Raw genomic sequence first — 18,226 nt, forward strand, 5'->3', positions numbered from 1 at the left:
TCTTCCTCAAGAATAAAGTCATTTAATACTCAGTATTTCATTGATTCGCACAAGTTTGAGGACGACAGTTTGTTCACTGACTTAGGCCCATAGATTGCCATAGATTACGTTTTAACTTGCATATTGAGCTCTCGTTAAGCAAAGCTAGGTCCGCGCTTGGTTTTATAAAGAGGTGGTCCAAAGAGCTTGATGATCCTTACATTACCAAAAGGCTGTGTTTGGTTAGGTCTATACTTGAGTATTCTGATTATCGGACTGTTTAAAGTCTATTAAAGCAACTTACGTTAATATGCGGATTTACCTATGTCGTGCTTAAAGTAACATTCCATTCTTCATATCTAATTTTTTGGTTGTGTGGTTGACGGGTTGGTTGCCAAGCTTATGCATGTTTGCAATGCTTCAGTGGTTCACTTGCAACCTGAATCTGTTCTTGTTGCGGGTGTGCTTCTGTGCTGGTTGTGTACACGCTTTTTTTTTTTGTTTCTTTTTTTTCTCTCTTTTTATTTATTTATACATGAATTATTATTTTTAACTTTTTAATTTATTTTTAAACTTACTTGCTTAATATTCTTCTTCTTTTTTTCTTCCTGTTTATTGTATACTAGTTTTAAAACAATTAGTGTAAGATTTTCTATTAACTTGTACTGAATTCGACTGCAATTTTCTGTAGATGAATTTCATGTATAAATGAATAAATAAATTAACATCTGTCCATCTTATCAATGATAGCGACATTATATGGTGAAATGTGAAAAAATTGAAAGTTGATTACACGCTTTGGCGAATTAAGAGCATTGGAACTGTATCATCTTATAAATTCAACTTTAAACAGCTACTTTGCTTTCGCAAAGTATTGACAAGTATGAGAAAGTCTTTTTAACAGCTGTTTTGCATACTTCCCCCATCCCAAAAACAAGATGTTCATCAACCAAGGATGAATGCTTCCATATCTGCGATCCCAAACCAGCCGAAAAACAAAAACATAGACTTTCAGATACGTGATTATCTTCTCATAACCTCTTGTTAACGTTTGTGTCTTCCCTTTGGTCCTGAGGCATAGTAGAAATTTGAAACGAAACGAAACACTCCGTCTTAACATAACAATCAACCATCATACTTGTTTTTAATATATGTGACTGTAGTTGCTATTTGAAAATTGTGTATAACGTATATAGATGACTTAAGTGCTCAACACAATGACTACAATAGCAATATGCAATCTCCATAAACAAATTAAGCAATATAACATAATATAAATTTCGCCAATGATATAATTTTACGTCGTACTGCTCCAATTGTGTTCAAATTGTTTATATTTATACCAACATTGCGTTACTGCACACTGCCCCTTCATTAATTCCGTTTAGAGCCGATAGCCTGCGTTGCTAGTGCTCAATGTCTTTAATCTAAGAATTCATTTCATTAGTCTAAAATTAAAATAATAATAATAATAATTTCGTTTAGAGTAACGTCTGTAGAACTTGAAATAATAGGCAGGGCGTAAAAATATTCAAGTTATCTTGACCTGACCAATCACGTAAGAATCTTACACCAGCTAGCTGTAATATATTTTTTACATATCGCAGATTCAAAATTCAAAATATGTCCAGGTGTTTTTCGAACATAATTTCGGTTAAACTTACTACAAATTGACAAATTGACTTGTGACTTGTCATGGTTTTCCTTAGCATACGAGTGAGTAATTATTTAACTGCTAAACTTATTTAAAACATTACTTAATATAATGCTGTGTGGCACGCACAAAAAAGTTTCTAACACATACGTTGTTACCTAATTTAAAAATATACTTTGTCCATTACCTTGCGTCTCGATAAGTATTATATGATGAATGGATGAATATTGTTTCGGTTTTTAGGACACAAACATCTCAATTTCAGGAGTTTACTACAATTACATAATTATAAATTTTCTGAAATTATATAATTGAAAAAAAAATTTGATTTTACAGATATTATGACTATTGCATGCATATAATAATCCATTACTTTAATGCTATCAACAGATAAGTACATTTAAAAGTAGTGCAGCATTAATATCGAATTATTTAATACTTTAGTAAAGACTAATTTTATTCAACTGAAAGAGTGGAACTAGTGATCTTACAAAGTGTAGGACATAGCTTCAATATTATCATATAAAATGGATTTTAATGCAGACGCAGAGTTACGTTATTAGTTTTACATTCTTTTGGGTGTATTGTGTCTTCTATTGACTCTCGTAACATTTCAGTTTAATTTTTTCACTGAATTATAAAGGTTGGCTAAGTATTACTTGCTTTTTTCATTGTATATGTGTGTGCTCTTTGTTTAGTGTGTGGAAACTTGAATGGAGAAGGCGTTGTCATCAATTAGGTCTTTGTATTAAAGATCTTTTTATATACAAGAAACAAAAAAAAGTAAACTGTTCCTAGTTTTATGGTTGGTGATTATCATCAATCAATCAGTGTAAAATCGAATTCATGGGAAAAAAAGTTCAGATTTTAATATAATCCTTTATTTACGTATATGAAGACACGCATTTGTCACAGTAGTTAATTACAGAGAGTTAAGCAAATTGGTTTTTATACAGCAAATTTAAGGAACAAGTAGAATTTGTATCGTGCATTTAAAGTTTCATTACGTGAATTATGTATCTACCAATGAATTCGTCAGTGATTTTATTTGTGAATTGTCAAAAAAAACTGTGTGTTGAAACACATGAAAGCACATGCCATCAAATTTTTAGAAAATAAATAATAGCTCGTTCATCCTTATACACATTCCTCACTTCTGGAACGAAAGGATGAATATACTATTAGGTGTATAAGTAACTTCATTCTAAATTCATAGCTTCTTAAGAATTGTTTCCGCATATTAATTTTGTTTTCGTTAAACGGATAATTAAACATTACGTATTTAAATTATCCTCTTATATTCTATTATTCATAAATTAATATTGCCATCGAATATTAAACACTCGCACGAAACAAAAAATTTAAAGTTGGAAATAAAGTCTACATAGAGTACCGAAAGTTGAGGTTTCTCCTATTAAAAACTGCATTTATGGGTTGAAGGTCAAAAAACATGTTTCTTAACGTTTTATATTAAATAACACCTCAAAGATTTTTATTTTGGCTGAAGATAGAGTTGTAAGCAAAAAATATAATTTAATCCCACAAAAACTCAAAAAAGTCTACATGCAACGAAAAAATATCGCTATATATTTTATAAATACATCTTTCCTTAATAAGTCAGCAAAGAAATTCTTCAAGAGATTAGAAAAGCTGTTGTAAAGTTGAGAAGTGATGAAAAATCGTTGGGAGAAATAGCAAAAACAATTGGAATTAATTCAACTATTATAAAAAATTACAATATCAGCAATACCACGCAAAATGAGCGCCGATCGGGCCGACCAAATAACTTCTACAGAGCGTGGATATCGAAATGTCAGATTTTTAACAAAAGCGAACTCTCAATTCATTTTTCATTTGACTTAATTCATCCAATTGATTCCATGATTTGCTAGGCTTAAAATCTCAGTATTTTATTGTCAATTTATTTCCTGCATTTCAACAACTCATATTTTCTCTTAAGATCTTAATAATTCTTTGTCCGTAATATATTTTCTGCATTTGTCCGAATATTCCATTGTCTCACGATTATGGTCTGCCACATTTCGGATTTTCTATTATAGTCCGCAGTTAATGGTAGAGCGGCATTTACACATTGCGGAGACAATTTTTTAACTTTATCTCAAAAATGTACCAGTCTGCTTTAAATGTTGCACAAAGGCTTGATGCCCTTACACGCAAAATTGAGCTAAGTCGGTCGAAGGGCACCTATACCATACAACATAACTTGGACCACCTCAAAGATAAAATACGTGGTGTTTTACTCGTTGCTTACAAAGGACAGAAGGTAAAACGGTGAAAATTTGCATTTACATCCTGTCGATGGTCCTGCAGCACCTATTCGAGATCGACTAAATACTATTCAATATTATAAAATCTAAAAATTTTATTATTTCATCGAAACGTTTGCATCACTCAGAACGAAGCTTCACAGACCATATAAAGACCTCATTTATGGCAGGTATCGCAGGGTGACTGGTATAAAAGATTTAATCGAGGCCAAATATAATTTTCTTACTTGTTGGCATTATATACAATAGTTGTTGCACAATCATGCCTTGCCGTACAAATACACTGTGCTAAATTTACTGCTTTATTTTGGACTTGTACGACTAAAATCTCTTGTTCATTTTTCACTGCAGTATTCGATACAGGTAGGATAATTGATGATCGGCCTAGCAATACTAGGTGGTAAAGTTTCAACTTGTTTTAGTTTAACTATTGCTGGGTAAATGAATTATTGCTCTGACTTCTCTCTGAGATGTGGAAAATCATGTGTTACGCCATATTTGTCATTTACGATCGTAGTATGATAGTTATGGCATTTGCGATGTTCTAAATAAAATTTAGGTTTATCTTTAGAACGTCCGCTTACGTTTCCTTTTTATTCAATTAAGCTACCGAGCCGGCTTCTCTTTTGTTATGGAATTATACACAAAATAATATGCAAAATATTCTCTCCAGCTTACTTTATGTATTTAAATTGCTTTGCCACATATGCAATTTTCTCACATTGAGTTCAGTTTTTAGCTGCTGTATTTTAAATTCTAATTTCAATAATTGTGACGCGGTTGCTTTTTAATTGCGTCTTGTAAAGATGAGAGTCAAAACTTTCAGGTTTGTGTCGATGGATTGTAAATTAAAATGACCATTCTAAATGCAAAATGTAAAATATGAAGTGATATTACACATCTTCCTTTGTTCTTTTGTCATAAACTTTATTTTAGTTAATTTTCTAGCGAATATATCAATTAAATTTTGTTATTCAACTGCTTAGCTTAGATGCTTCGTCTTAATACTTATAGCGAAAACTTCGTTTATGGAAATCCGTAAACTTTTTACGTGTGCGAATTTACTGTAAATTGCCATCTGAGTTTATTTATTTGTTACTTGTGCTCGATTAACATTATGGCAAATTTAAAAGTAAACAGTTTCAAATTAAAGTAATAAACAGTTTTTTCAAAATGTGTGAGCTTTATTAATAGGCAGGTTGCGGTTAGAAAGGTTTATAGCTAGAGGAATGAGAAAAATGAGGGTAAAATTAGTGTATGTTCTCATACACTAATCTCTATGAAAGGCTACTGCTTACAGGTTTTTCTGAAGAAGGAAGAAAGCGACACCGAAACTAGCGGTCGAGAACAGCTGACCAGTGCTAAAAATACTACGCTTTCCCCTACTTTATGCATTCCTATTCACACCACAAAAGGACCGAAATCGCTCTTAAAAGAAGGTCATATAATATACGATACCATACCATGTAGCGTAATTCGGATTATTAATATAAAAGATTAAAAAAAATGCATTATTACTATTCACCATATAGGGTATAAAATTGACGAAAAATTGTAAGATACGAAGTGTTATAAAAAATTTGAGCACAGTTTTTCAAGTGCAGTTTTTTGACACGTTTTAAATGACGTTAAAACCTATCAGAAAAATTTAATTTCATTACGATGTTCAAGCCACCAAAATTTCCTCTTCATATACGTAAGACACTAAATTAATTATAAACAAGTAAAAATGTTGTATTCGGCGGGGGGCTGAATTCCGCGTACCCACCGCTATGCTTTTTGCATTCCACTTTAAAATTTTTTTATTTGATTATACGGCTGGTATTATTAAAAAAAAATTAAACTACCAGGTCACGGGGTCTACCATATTCATTTTAAAATTAACCCCTTTTTAGGCAGATAATATATCTTCATTTGAGGAATGTGCCAAATAGTTTTAAACATTCTATCTTGTTTGCGTTATGGTAAATAAGCATAAAATCTCAAAAAAGTCAAAAAAATAAAATTTAATTACTTATAACTTTATGTAGGCATGGCTGATTTTTTCAATTTTTGCATGCAAAAAGTACTGTTTGGTAAAGCAGATACGAAAAATTTAAGACTTTTTATAATTTCTGAGTAACGAGCAAATACCCATAAGATTTTATTAAGAAAAACGGTGTTGCATTCATTTTACGCTCCATTGCGGTCTTCTTCTCTGAACCATTTTCAATAGCAAACTGCGTGCAAAAGCTTCCAATGTCTGTAACAAATGTAATAAGCGCTCGGTAAGTATTTTCACAATATCTCCGAATATATTTTAAACGAAAAAAATTTGTTGGAATTTGTTTGGGATATAAAATTATAATAGTTGCATTGATTTACAAAGATCGACCAAAGTGAAATTAAGTACAAAATTAAACATCAACAAAAACATAAAAATGCCACAAATATTAGATGGTTGCGTTACTGTCGATAAATGATTTCTACAGGTACAAATTGTAAAGGAATAGAAAAGACCAGTGTGAAAATGGCTACCACACGAATTGGCTTCACTGCTTACTAGGCAAAGAAAGAAGAGTTATCTGGGCGGTATTGTGGCTGGCAATGAAAAAGGGATCCATTACGATTTGGGTTAGTCGAAGAGAGCCATCCACATGGACGCTAAAGCGAAATGTTCATGGTCATAAAGGTAGGACCGGCGAGGTGGGGTATATTGTAAGCTGCTAAAATCAAATGAAACTAATCGCAGATGTCTATCGACGTTAGTTGTAAAAATGGCCAGCTATAGCGGTTAATAAACGCAAAGTCATACTCCTGCATGACAACGTTCGGCTACACGTTAGAAGACTTGTCAATGTTATATTGTTGCAGCTCGGATGACAAATTCTGCCACACTCAGCGCACTCACTAGATATAGCGTCTTCTAGTTGCCACTTTTTCAGGTCAATCCAGCATGGCTTGGCTGACAAACGGTTCCATAACGTTGAAGACGTGCAAAAATGGGCCGATGATTGGATCGCTGCTACACCAATATCGTCCTTCCAACGCGGTATCGCCATGCTGTCAGAAAAATGGTAAAAAGTTGTAAAAAATGATGGAAAATATTTTGATTGATGTGTATTGCACCAATTTTTCTCAACAAATACCTTTTCAAAAAAAAACCTGTCAAAATTAACGCAAACTTCTAATATTAAATGCGAAAAATGAAGTGGCAAGTTCTTCTGATGCAAAATGACTTTTTTTATACCCATCACCGAAAGATTAGTGATATATTCATTTTCTCAAACGTTTATAACGCCGACAGATAGACTTCAGAGACGCTACAAAGTATATATGTTCTTGATCAGCATCAAATACTGAAATTCCTGTTCGTCTGTCCGTCAGTGTATTTTTTGCTGTAAACATTTGTCTGGTCCCAAAAATTAAGCTATCGACTTCAAATTGGGCGGAAATATTGGCAGTTCTTACACGCACGTTGATTTTGAAAATGGGCCAAATCGGTTGAAGAACACATCTACAATATAACGTAAAGCGAGAATACTTCTGTTTTTCAAAAGTAACGGAAAATTGGTTTTTTGCCCATTACTCTTAAAGTACAATAGATAAATCTAAAAAATTTCACTTATGTTCTAATGGCGATGCTGTAGCACCTGTACAAAATTGTAAAAATTGACGATGCGTACCCAATGTTATAATTTCAATTTTTACCGAACATGTTTATAATGTATAGTTCAAGTTTTGAGTCCATATTTATTTTTCACAGAAAACATCGATTGCTCAAAGCTGCTTTAATAAAAGAAAAGAACTGTAAATGGAAAACAAAGTAAATTTCAAACAAAATTGTTTTACTTACAAGCAGCTGAACGAAAACTCGCAGAAAAGTTTCTCAATGTGAAATAAGTTTGCACGACTTTTTTTTTTGGTTGTGTTATGTTGGTTTTAGCTCTTGTTTTCCATTTAAACATATATATAAAAATGCATCGAGTTACATCGCCCTAGAATGAGAATTCTAAATAAGATTCTTTCGATTCGATTTTTAATGAATTACATTATATACTGCGCCAATATTAGATAATTGCTCACTTATCTACATTAAAAATTTAGAAATATTCCGAAAAAAGTTATCGAAAAGTTTCAGATGATAACAAATATGGATTCACTAAAAACAAAAATTGTCATTTATCTAACAACCTTCTTAAAAACCAACATCCCGCAAATCGCAAGGTTGAAATCACCCTGAAGTCTCTTTTATAGTCGTACGTCTGGGGAATATATTAAAAAAAAAACAAATGTCATGTAAACAAAGAACATATGGTTTGAGTAATTTTTTTATTTAATATATCACCGTAAAAAATTGCAGAATAATTAGCGTAAAGTAAAAAAGTTTCAAAAACACAAAAATGGACTGAAGAGAAGCTAATTCGAAGCCGGTGGAGTTAAGACAAGCGAAGGCATTGTTTAAACGTAAGAATATAGAGACAAAATACTCGGTACATTCACTTCTTAAATGTCGTGATAATAAAGCAGCAATATTCGAACGAAAAATTTCAAGAAACTGTAAGGATAAATCCATGAGCTCTGAATTGGCATTATTAACTTAACCAAGAGGAACCGCTTTCAGTCAAATGCAGGCTTTTTTTCTTGTGTGTCTAAGTATTTGTGCCAGGAATGCACCAATGTTCAGGCATCGGTTGTGGTTCCTTTGTTGTTTAACTCACACAGCCACTTTCTGGCTTTTCAAATACACCTTCCAACTTGGAGCAGAGTCATTCAGGAAACATGGGATATATTATGGAAGCATTTAGGTGCCGTATACCTAGCACTTCTAAACAAATGAGAATGGAAGTTCAGCAATTTCGAAATTTCCTCTTTAAGGCGGTGCAATACACGGAAAACTCGCAGGACGTAACATCGAAGAACTACATCACACTGAAGTGTACAAATATTTGAGCCTCGAGATATTTAAAAAAAAAAACATCTGTGCAGTACCGGTGCAGTTTAATTTGATTAAACCAAAGTGTTTGTTTAGTTTTAGCCATTTCTTATATTTAATTCAATCAGAAATATACTTAATTAAACGTAGTAAATCCACTGCACGAGAAAATTTCGTAAAAATTAATTTCTGTTGAGATAGGTTTATTTTTATTCGTTGCAATATATTGACATTGCTTTCCACATGTTCAAATTTTTTCATTTAGCCTGAAAACCAAGGTTTCAAGGTACTTAAACAAATCATGCTAATTTACTCCTACAGAAAGCTAGGCTTCATAACATACAAAAGCGTATATTCGCTGAAACAATTCGCAGTCTACGAAAGGAAAGCTTTCTTCTTTTTTTGGCATAATTTTCACAGTTGTGTAGAATTACACTTGCGATGAGAGTGCTATAAAAGGCCCACTAATGTTTGTGTGACATTAGTAGCAATTAATTCTAAGAAACTCCGTCGGTCTATGTTTAGCAGACTTGTCCTAACATTAACATAACGTTCAATGTAGGTAAACTGGACTGATTCGATAAATTTCGGAACCTGGTCTGAAAGCAGTGATAAGAAAGAGATTGAGACCAAGTTTCTTTTTTTATAGAAAGCGTTGGGATCGCAACCGTGATTATAACGATTCACTATTGACTGGTCAGAAGAATATATATTTGTTGCAGAATGCTTAATGTAATTTGAAAGTTTTATTTTTAAATTCCAGCTGTTAATAATATATTTCGAATTAATGTAGAAATAATGTTGAATGCAATCACAATGCAATCCGTAACACAATCATTTGCTTTTCAGAGTAGCCTTTAAGGCAGCTATAAACCATGAAAAATTAAATACATAAAGGTGCAAAGATATGTTTAAAAATAAGAGGTAGTAAAGTCTTAGAATCTTTTGGTGTTCCTGTCATCAATAATCAGTTGTAGTGCTTAGTAGTTATTTCATTGCTTGCTCAATCTCGTGTATGGGCAAAATTTCTGTTAAGTTTGCAGTTTGTCCAGAAGTTACGAACGAGTTGTCCAGAAAGACGAAAATAATAGCCCCAAAACGTTATATTTACCAAACCCTAAAGAGAAAATGTTTGAAATGCGTTGTTATCAATACGTAACAGGATATTATTAATATAAATTAGATGTTAGCAAATTAATTTTTGATAAAATTATGGGCAAAAGATTGGTTAACCAAAGACGATAACTTCAGCGTACACAACGCCACTTACTTTATTTTAAAGATCTTATTATCCGAGATATTTAGACCGATATCATTCCGATTTAGAGTATATTAAAATCGGAAAAGTAATACGCAATTCGAAATACGTAAGTTGGGATTAAAGACGAGGTTTAAATATTTTAACTATTTATTTAACCTTCGTAATTCTGCTATAATTATTTTAGGTACCATATTGGATTTAAATTAAAATAAATATTGAAAATCAGCCAGGTATCCTTCGCGTCAATATGTTAAGCAAAGGAGCTTTGTCAGGCACTAAGGTGGCATGCTTAATGCCAAGAAGATTAACCCCTTCGATTAGCAACAAGCCAGACCTTTCTGAAGCCTTTTATTCACTTTCAAAAGAATGTTACTGTAAGCAATGCAGCACGCAAAACACTTCCTATGATATCTTCTATATTCGCCTTAGTATTGCCATGCCATAAAAGTTCTTAAGTACTCGTGCATTTATTCATTGTGTTTTAATCGCCAAAGTGTTTTAACCATTTTACCAAATAATCGTTTTGTTTTTCAGTATAAAAATAACCATTACTTTCGCTTTTTCTGCGCGCACTCATTCTGAAAAATTTCTGATGGCGACAATTCTTTCTTACACAAATAAGTAGCGCTATGTTCATTAGAGCAGCTTATCTCCGTAAGTACCACTTAATACGGCGTGTATGCGATTTAATTTTGAAAGTTCGTGTGGTTGCTTCTTACCTATTAGATATTGTATAAGTCGCCAAAACTGACCGCATAGATGGGTGAAACGAACAACATAACTTAGCTAGCAACTTAGTTGCCATTCGCTCCAAATATGACTTTTGTTAATTGTGATTAGAGCTCTTTTATACGCCAAAGTAATCTTTTTTGGCTACAAAGTCTTTCTTTTTCATATGTTCACAAATCTCTACCGCGGGGTCTGAAGAGCGGCAAGTAGGAGCTCGTCTCACATACACTTTCGCATCAGCGATTCCTTTACGAATAGTTTTAATTTTATCGTCATAGGATTAATTACCACCAACGTTATTGTTATTTAGGCTGAAGCTAATCTTTTAGCCAATCTACCCAATTTACAGCTACTTTTCATATGATTAATAACCATTTTATAATTACCACTAATGAAAGAAGATTTTCGCTCTTGTAAAAACTTTTCTGCTCTTAATGTCGGATAGTATTGATGCAACTCGTTGATTCTATTTGATTCTATCGTCCATAATTTGTGTGTAATTTTCTCAATATTGTGCCCAGCTCTACCAGTATATAGCCCCCAAAAAAAGAACAGCAGTGTACCATTCATCATTCATTCCCTAGTCCAGTAAGTGGCTTGATGATAGAATTATTTTTCAGACATATTTGTATTTTTATTCTATCTTAGTCGTTACGGAATATCGTAAATTGCAATATATTGTAACTTATACTGAACCGTCAAATTTTTCCTAAAGATTTTATTAAGCAAGACATGCAAATTTGGTTTGCAGCTAAAATCGGCAACCAGTCATGCTCAATTTTGTATGCCTATTTTTCCACATTTTGTACAAGGTTCAAATTATCAATTAAAATAACATAGGAAAATTTTTTTTAAAACGTTTACTGTGAATTGATACGAATCGCAGAAATGCAAAATAGCGCCATTGAATACATCATTTGATGTGTGTTCAAGTGCTTTGGCAACCTTTTTTTAATACCAAAATCAAACGGATTAAAATTTGCCAACGTCATGGCTAGAGAACAGAAAAAATTTGTAACCTTGCTCGAAAACAACCTATTCTTAACTTTTGACAAGACATAAAAAAAAATTGTATATGGACAATTAAATGAAAAATGTTAGTCTAGTTTATAATTGAATATTATAAAATAATTTCAAAGTTTTGCATTGTAAACAAATTGTAAAAAGTGTTCGTTAGCACAACCCAAAATTATACAAATACATTTGATTTGTCACTACATAAAAATTATTAATATTACACAAAATGACTTTTATTTGTGGATATTGTTCGTCCTCCAGTAAAAATTTTTACTGATTGCCAGCATTATAATTCTGTAATATAAAATATACCTAGAAAGACTCAGGCAGTAAAGATTATTTTTCTAAAAATAGGACTGCAATTAATTTTGACTGCAAAAAATGCGTAGACGAATCTTTCATTTGATACCTTAATCGTTTGAGTCCCAAGCAGCGCGATTGCGCTGTTCAGATTTTATGTCGAGAAAACCAGCACATTTCGAGCATTGTGGACAACTGACGATGCTTAACGTATTGTCGAAGTCGAGCGCTATTCAGAATTCTTTGTCTTATGCGTTTCACCGGAACAGCCGTCATCGTCAATGATAATATGATCACATGGATTCGTGTTTGTGCTTACAGATTTTCTTTTTCGATTGATTATACCTATTTAGGAATGCACCAAATTTAGAAAAGTTAAATAGTTAATCGAGATTAATTTTTCACTTACTTTTTGCGTTGCTTCGTCTAATCATTTTAAAACACCCAATTATTAATAATGAAAAGAATTATTAACTGAAGAATACGTCCGATCACTTCGCATACTGCAGTAAAAGTGACGGAGCGTTGAAAAAATTGTGTTCTCGACATAAAATTAAACAAGCGCTATCGCGCTGCTAGGGTATTTTCGTACATATATGGGGAAAACGCGATCGCGCTGTTTGGGATTCTTCGACAGTGGTTTTTCAATACCGTCTCGGACTCAAACGGTTAAAGAAACAAATTCAAAATCTTACGGGTTTAGTCCAAAAAGGCATATTATCATAATTGAGTGAAATCAAAACCAAACTACCCGTAACAAGAAATTTGAAGAAAGCAATGCATCTAAACTTAAATAAACACTTGAGAGGGATAACAATAATGTACGAAAGCATATACTTCGTCCAAATATTATTGTTACAGTTCTTAAAAATTGTTTGAAAATTGATGAATTGTATGTAGAAGCGACAGTCATTGGACAAGCATGCCAGGCTGTATTTGCTATAGAAAGTTATAAAGTTGATAATTCTGAGTCATTTACAGGTAAATTTACTTACAAAAACAATAGAGAAGTATAAGAGACCTGTTTGGGGTTAATAGATTTGGTATCGATTCAATAGAATTTGCTAAATGCAGAGGAAAAAAGTAGCGCTTTAGGCCCGCGGCAAGTGGTGATTTGGAGATTGTTGGCTAAAATCAAAAGAACAATCTTGCAGCTTCGCAGAATAATGTAGATGCAATGCCTTGGAAGACAATATTATTGTTATTAATTGAATGAGCAATCCGTACCGCGACCTAAAAGATCTATTATATTTACCCATGCCTCTAACCGTCAGGTTTTAGATTCTTATGAACCCAACTTCGGAGCACCATATTGTGTCCCGTGTTATAAAATGCTCGCCAAACAGTTGATATCCGATTCTGCAGATGGCCTCACATTCACATAAAATGTTTTGTGACGTGTCGCTCGTCCCTTGGCAAAATATGGATGAATCGGAGATACCTAAATTTTCCAGGTGGTACCTGAGGCAATTACGTCTGGTACAGAAGCCTGTGACCAAGCGTAGGTCGCCCATTCTTAGTTGTAGTAGTTTGTGTGCTTTACCGGAAGATATCAATTTTTTGCTTACGGTTGTCCTGCACATTACTTCCAATTACAATCTAATTTTTTCCATCGCGCTGCCAGCCTATTAATATGTTATCTTAGTACGCCACAACAAGGTTCAGGATGCAACATGACCGCTCAGGTCTCGTTGTTTGCTAGACAGTCAACCCTTTTGTTGGCCTCAATACCCGAATGGCAAGGCACCTATATTACGTGCATGTCATTGTGCATGTCTAAATCATTAACCCTCCAAGACAAACCTGGATGTTATTATTTGCCATTTTAGGACCTTTTTGGCGGCTTGTTTGTGAGAGCAAATGCAGACCAGTTCTCTCTTGTATCATCTTCTTAGATAGTCGGAGGTAAACGCAGAGATTGCATAGATATTTGCTTGGAATATGGTGGGATAATATCCCATTGTTATTGCCAGTTTTTAACCGTCTGTACACCATCTCTTCCTTTCCACCGTGGGTCGTCTAAGGCTTTCTCCATTGTTTTAAACAGAAAGCAACACAAGCAAATGGGTCTATATGCTTTTGGCAGGCGCTAATTTTTGATCCCCGCTTTCGATGTAAAGATCACTAAGGCTTTGTTGCAATCACGGGATATATATCCCGTTAGAAAGCTAGCTTTGTAAACTCTAGCAAGTTATGGGATCAAAGTTTCTGCATTTGAAGGCAATAACTCATCATTTTCCCCTAGAGATGTTCAGGTTTTCATTCTGTTACTAAAGTATGATAAAAAACTCACTTCTTGCATGAATTTAGTTAATTATCGTACTGGTGCAATTTTTTTATTATATCTTAATTTTCTTTAACCATTTTTACCTATTTTGTTTTGATTATGATATCTGTGTGTACGCATGTTTCTTATACATCTATTCACTATTTTTTTATCTACATACAACGAATATGGATGATGTTATTGAAATGACATTTTGCAGGTATTGTAAAGGTATATTAGGGTTATTCATATTTTTTGCGCTTATACATTGGAATGATTTTTAACATCAACAATGGTTATGAACATTGGTTCTGTGGTAGAAAGCAGCGCCTTTTTAGGCTCTAAATTAACTATCAATAAACCCAACATATGCCATTTCAATTAAGAATCTTTTTGATGACGTTATTGGCGTAATGGAAACATGATCAACGTAATGTGCATCAAGTAATGTTATAGGTTTAACATTGCTTGATGTTCCGAGTTTCCAGGAATGATCAGGCGTCACGATCAGGTCACGCGGTGAAGTAGTTTGCCTGTACATACCAGAGAAAATTAAGTCCAGAGTTATCTGTGATTATATGCAGAAAGGAAGCATTGACAGGTTTTTGTTGAGATATCTTTGAAGTTTATAGGTAAACTATTAATAGGAATTATATATTTGTCGCGTGGTGATATTAGAAAATGTAACCATTTATTAATTGGTATACAAATGCAATCTAAATTAGCGATTTTAATACAGTTTCATTTACAAGTTCATTATTAAGAAAAGTTTTTCGTTCACGATTCAGATTATCAGTGGAACGCGTATTCCAAACCATTTTAGTCGGATTTATAATAGCTCTTTACTTGATCTCTTCCTCGTGATGGATGTGAATCGTATTCCTCAACAAGGTCAATACCAAATACCGGCATTTATTAGACTCCTTATATTGCCTAGCCGTAGAAAAGAGAATGACGAAATGCTGGTGTAACGATCCTAGCGCATTTGATGTGGATTCCTGCCTTTGATAGTTAAACAACATTAATGTTGCAAGCTTGACGTGAGCCTGATGCCGTACCGTTAAAGTTTCTAGTAGCTTACGAGGAGCGAGGTCGAGCTTTAAACTAGTCTTGTTGCTATCTCAAATCATCAAATGTGAGTTTTTTATCACAATATCCTCACTGCGAAAATTTAAATGAGTTTGCTGGATGAGTACAAATATTTCTTTGCTTCATGGAAAGTAATACGGAAGGTGAAGGAGCACGTCGTAGTCTAACGGGGTCTTTGTAAGGAATAATCACGATCCCCTCTACACAACAGCCAAAAACGGAAACTTTTCGGCAAACCCATATCAGAAATTGCGAAAAAAAAGAATTCTTATTTTAACGGCAAGCGGAATAATCAAGGTTCTCTACACAACAGCCAAATGCGCAAGTTTTTCCGCAAAACAATATCAGAAATTGCCATTGAAATTGAAAAGATCAGTAACTAGAAACAATAAAAGGTTATATATATTTTCAAATAACGGGTAATACATAGCGGGAAAATTAACAGATGTGAAATGACCATGATCACCATTGAAAGCCCCCATCACGTTTGAAAGCTGCAAATCGCCTAACACAAGAATCAAATCGGTAGGTTTTAATCGCGAATACACCTTGTTAATATACTTGTTAACAAAAAGTAATTAATGGAATGTATAACTAAATATGTTACTAATCTTTAGCTGCGCATAGCATATTCATTTATCTAATGGTATAAAAACTTGAACGACAATCTGAGGAAGATTTGAAATTTCACGAAATGTGCTGATTAGAGACGTACGAGAATCTCAAATTATTGTAAATTGTAATGATGCGAATTGTGAGCTGATTGGAATTCCTAAATTAGGTTCTAAAGAAGATAAAAGTAGTTGCTTAGATCAGAGAATAAAGCAAGAAAAAAAAAAAAAATGCGCAACATCTCAATTTACAAGACAATACGGAACATGTGTCGATAACGTTGGGACGTAAATATAATCCTAAATGTGGAAACAAAGAACATGGCAAGAATTTTTATAGTTCCTTGCTAAAAACCAAGAAACGGAAAATTATAAGAAAGCTATTTCAAGTGAGTTTACCGTGGAGTGAAAGTAGGGTGTGGATGAATATATGGAGACGTGGGATTTAACTGGTCGATCTGAAAATAAAACTGCTCTGACAAACAAGTGTACACGCAAGATTAAGCTTAACGAAAATGGCACCGTTGATCGGTATAATGTCGCTCGATAGTACCTAGTTTTAATCAAAACCATAGAATTGATTATGAACAAATTTTTAGAACTGTTGTGATGTTTACCATTATCCAGATGATTTTTATGTTACATACTTTGATTTACAAAGTGTCACAGTTTGATGTGAAGGCAACATTGCTTTATGGATATATAAAACAAGCCATAAGCATATAAAATCAAGATAATTAGAAAATCAGGGTGAAAAGCGGACAGAAGCAATGAACGTGACAAGGAATCCGAAGAAGCAATAATTAGACGGTGAATTGAAAAAGGCTTTAAAATCCACTTAAAATGTTTCAACAAAAGTCCCAGAACGTCAAATATTTTTTGGAAAACGGACGAAAAGCAATGTAACAGAGCGATTGTTGGAAATGTTAGAACACGAGCTAGTCAACAACTGCAATAATAAACGACGTAAAATGGGAAAAGAGGGAGCAGGTCCAAAGCTACGTTAAGTTATAAAGCCATGCCGGTAAACCTCATTTACTCACATTTACTAAAACTTTATATTTAATTTTTCTTATATATGAATTGCTTTTTAATAAACATTAGTATAATATTTTCAACGTACGTTACAATAATAAAGATGTTGAGTAAAGAAGCGGTAAGGTATGGAAGTTGGTGGAGAACCTGTACTTAAGCAACGATATGCTACAATAGACATTTTACGAAAATATTAAAAAGTTTTTCCTTTAAAATTATTATACAAGATTCATTTGCTTATAATGATAAAATAGAGGGTAAAAACATTATTTTAGCTATATAAGTGGATGATGGAAGTATTACAGCTGAATTGGTAAATACATCTAGTCCAGTTAAAGAGAAAAGTTAAACAGAATCTAACAATTCAAAGTCAAAGTGTTCGTAGAAAAGAATTATTGGAGATTTATTCAATTGGTGCAAAACCATAAGAAAATGTTATTAATACTAATACGCGCAAATCACCACAACCGCTATTTCCATATGGAGAAACAGTTTTACCTTACAATGGGAGTGTGCATTGACATTGCCTTTTCTATGTCCTATTTAAATTGCTCTCTTGATAGTGATAAACGGGAACATTTATGGGGAACAATTGAACATCGCATGTCTTTTATTAAGATTTGCTATCTTGAGCTCAATATTTTTACCGATTCAGATTGTGGTGGTGATTTAGGAGATAGAGAATCAGCTGGGGTTTATGCGAGTTTAATATGGAATTTATAATTTTCAATTGAAATAAATACTAACTGAAGGACAGCCAGCGTATATATATAGGAAACCCTTTAGGAAATGGCAATTTGGCAGGAGAAAGAAAATAGTATATATAATAGACAAATAACGAAATCAGTTAAAGTGAGTTCACAAATAAATTAAGTACGGTTTTCCTTAGCTTTGGATAAACGCACTGAAAGTCGCACATTTTTTTAAAACTAATTGTGCTAATAAACGCGTATAAGAAAAAGAATTGTAGTTCATATTTCATCATTGTACATTGTAACATAAACACTAAATAGGCGCTTGATTCCGAAAGTAAATTATTAGTTTGGGGAAAAAGAAATCCATTATTTTTTCGGTAGATGGCT

General features: G+C 33.2%; 1 protein-coding gene and 1 long non-coding RNA gene across 2 annotated transcripts in view; one reads left to right on the forward strand and one right to left on the reverse strand.

Moving 5' to 3' along the window:
• Positions 1 to 590: 590 nt before the first annotated feature.
• On the reverse strand, positions 591 to 1,772 carry LOC119643672. Its single transcript, XR_005248374.1, has 2 exons — positions 1,644 to 1,772; positions 591 to 1,427 (listed from the first exon to the last, which is right to left on the reverse strand). It is a non-coding gene; the product is annotated as an uncharacterized LOC119643672 (long non-coding RNA).
• A 555-nt stretch (positions 1,773 to 2,327) lies between these two features.
• LOC119643656 (plasma membrane calcium-transporting ATPase 1) overlaps positions 2,328 to 18,226 on the forward strand; it is a 192,817-nt gene continuing 176,918 nt past the window's right edge. Inside the window, exon 1 of the mRNA XM_038043044.1 lies at positions 2,328 to 2,416. The gene's annotated coding sequence lies outside the window, so the exon portion shown is untranslated. The remainder of the gene's footprint in view (positions 2,417 to 18,226) is intronic.

Source organism: Glossina fuscipes, unplaced genomic scaffold (assembly GCF_014805625.2).
Source record: "Glossina fuscipes isolate IAEA_lab_2018 unplaced genomic scaffold, Yale_Gfus_2 61514, whole genome shotgun sequence".
In the NCBI taxonomy this organism is placed as follows: domain Eukaryota; kingdom Metazoa; phylum Arthropoda; class Insecta; order Diptera; family Glossinidae; genus Glossina; species Glossina fuscipes.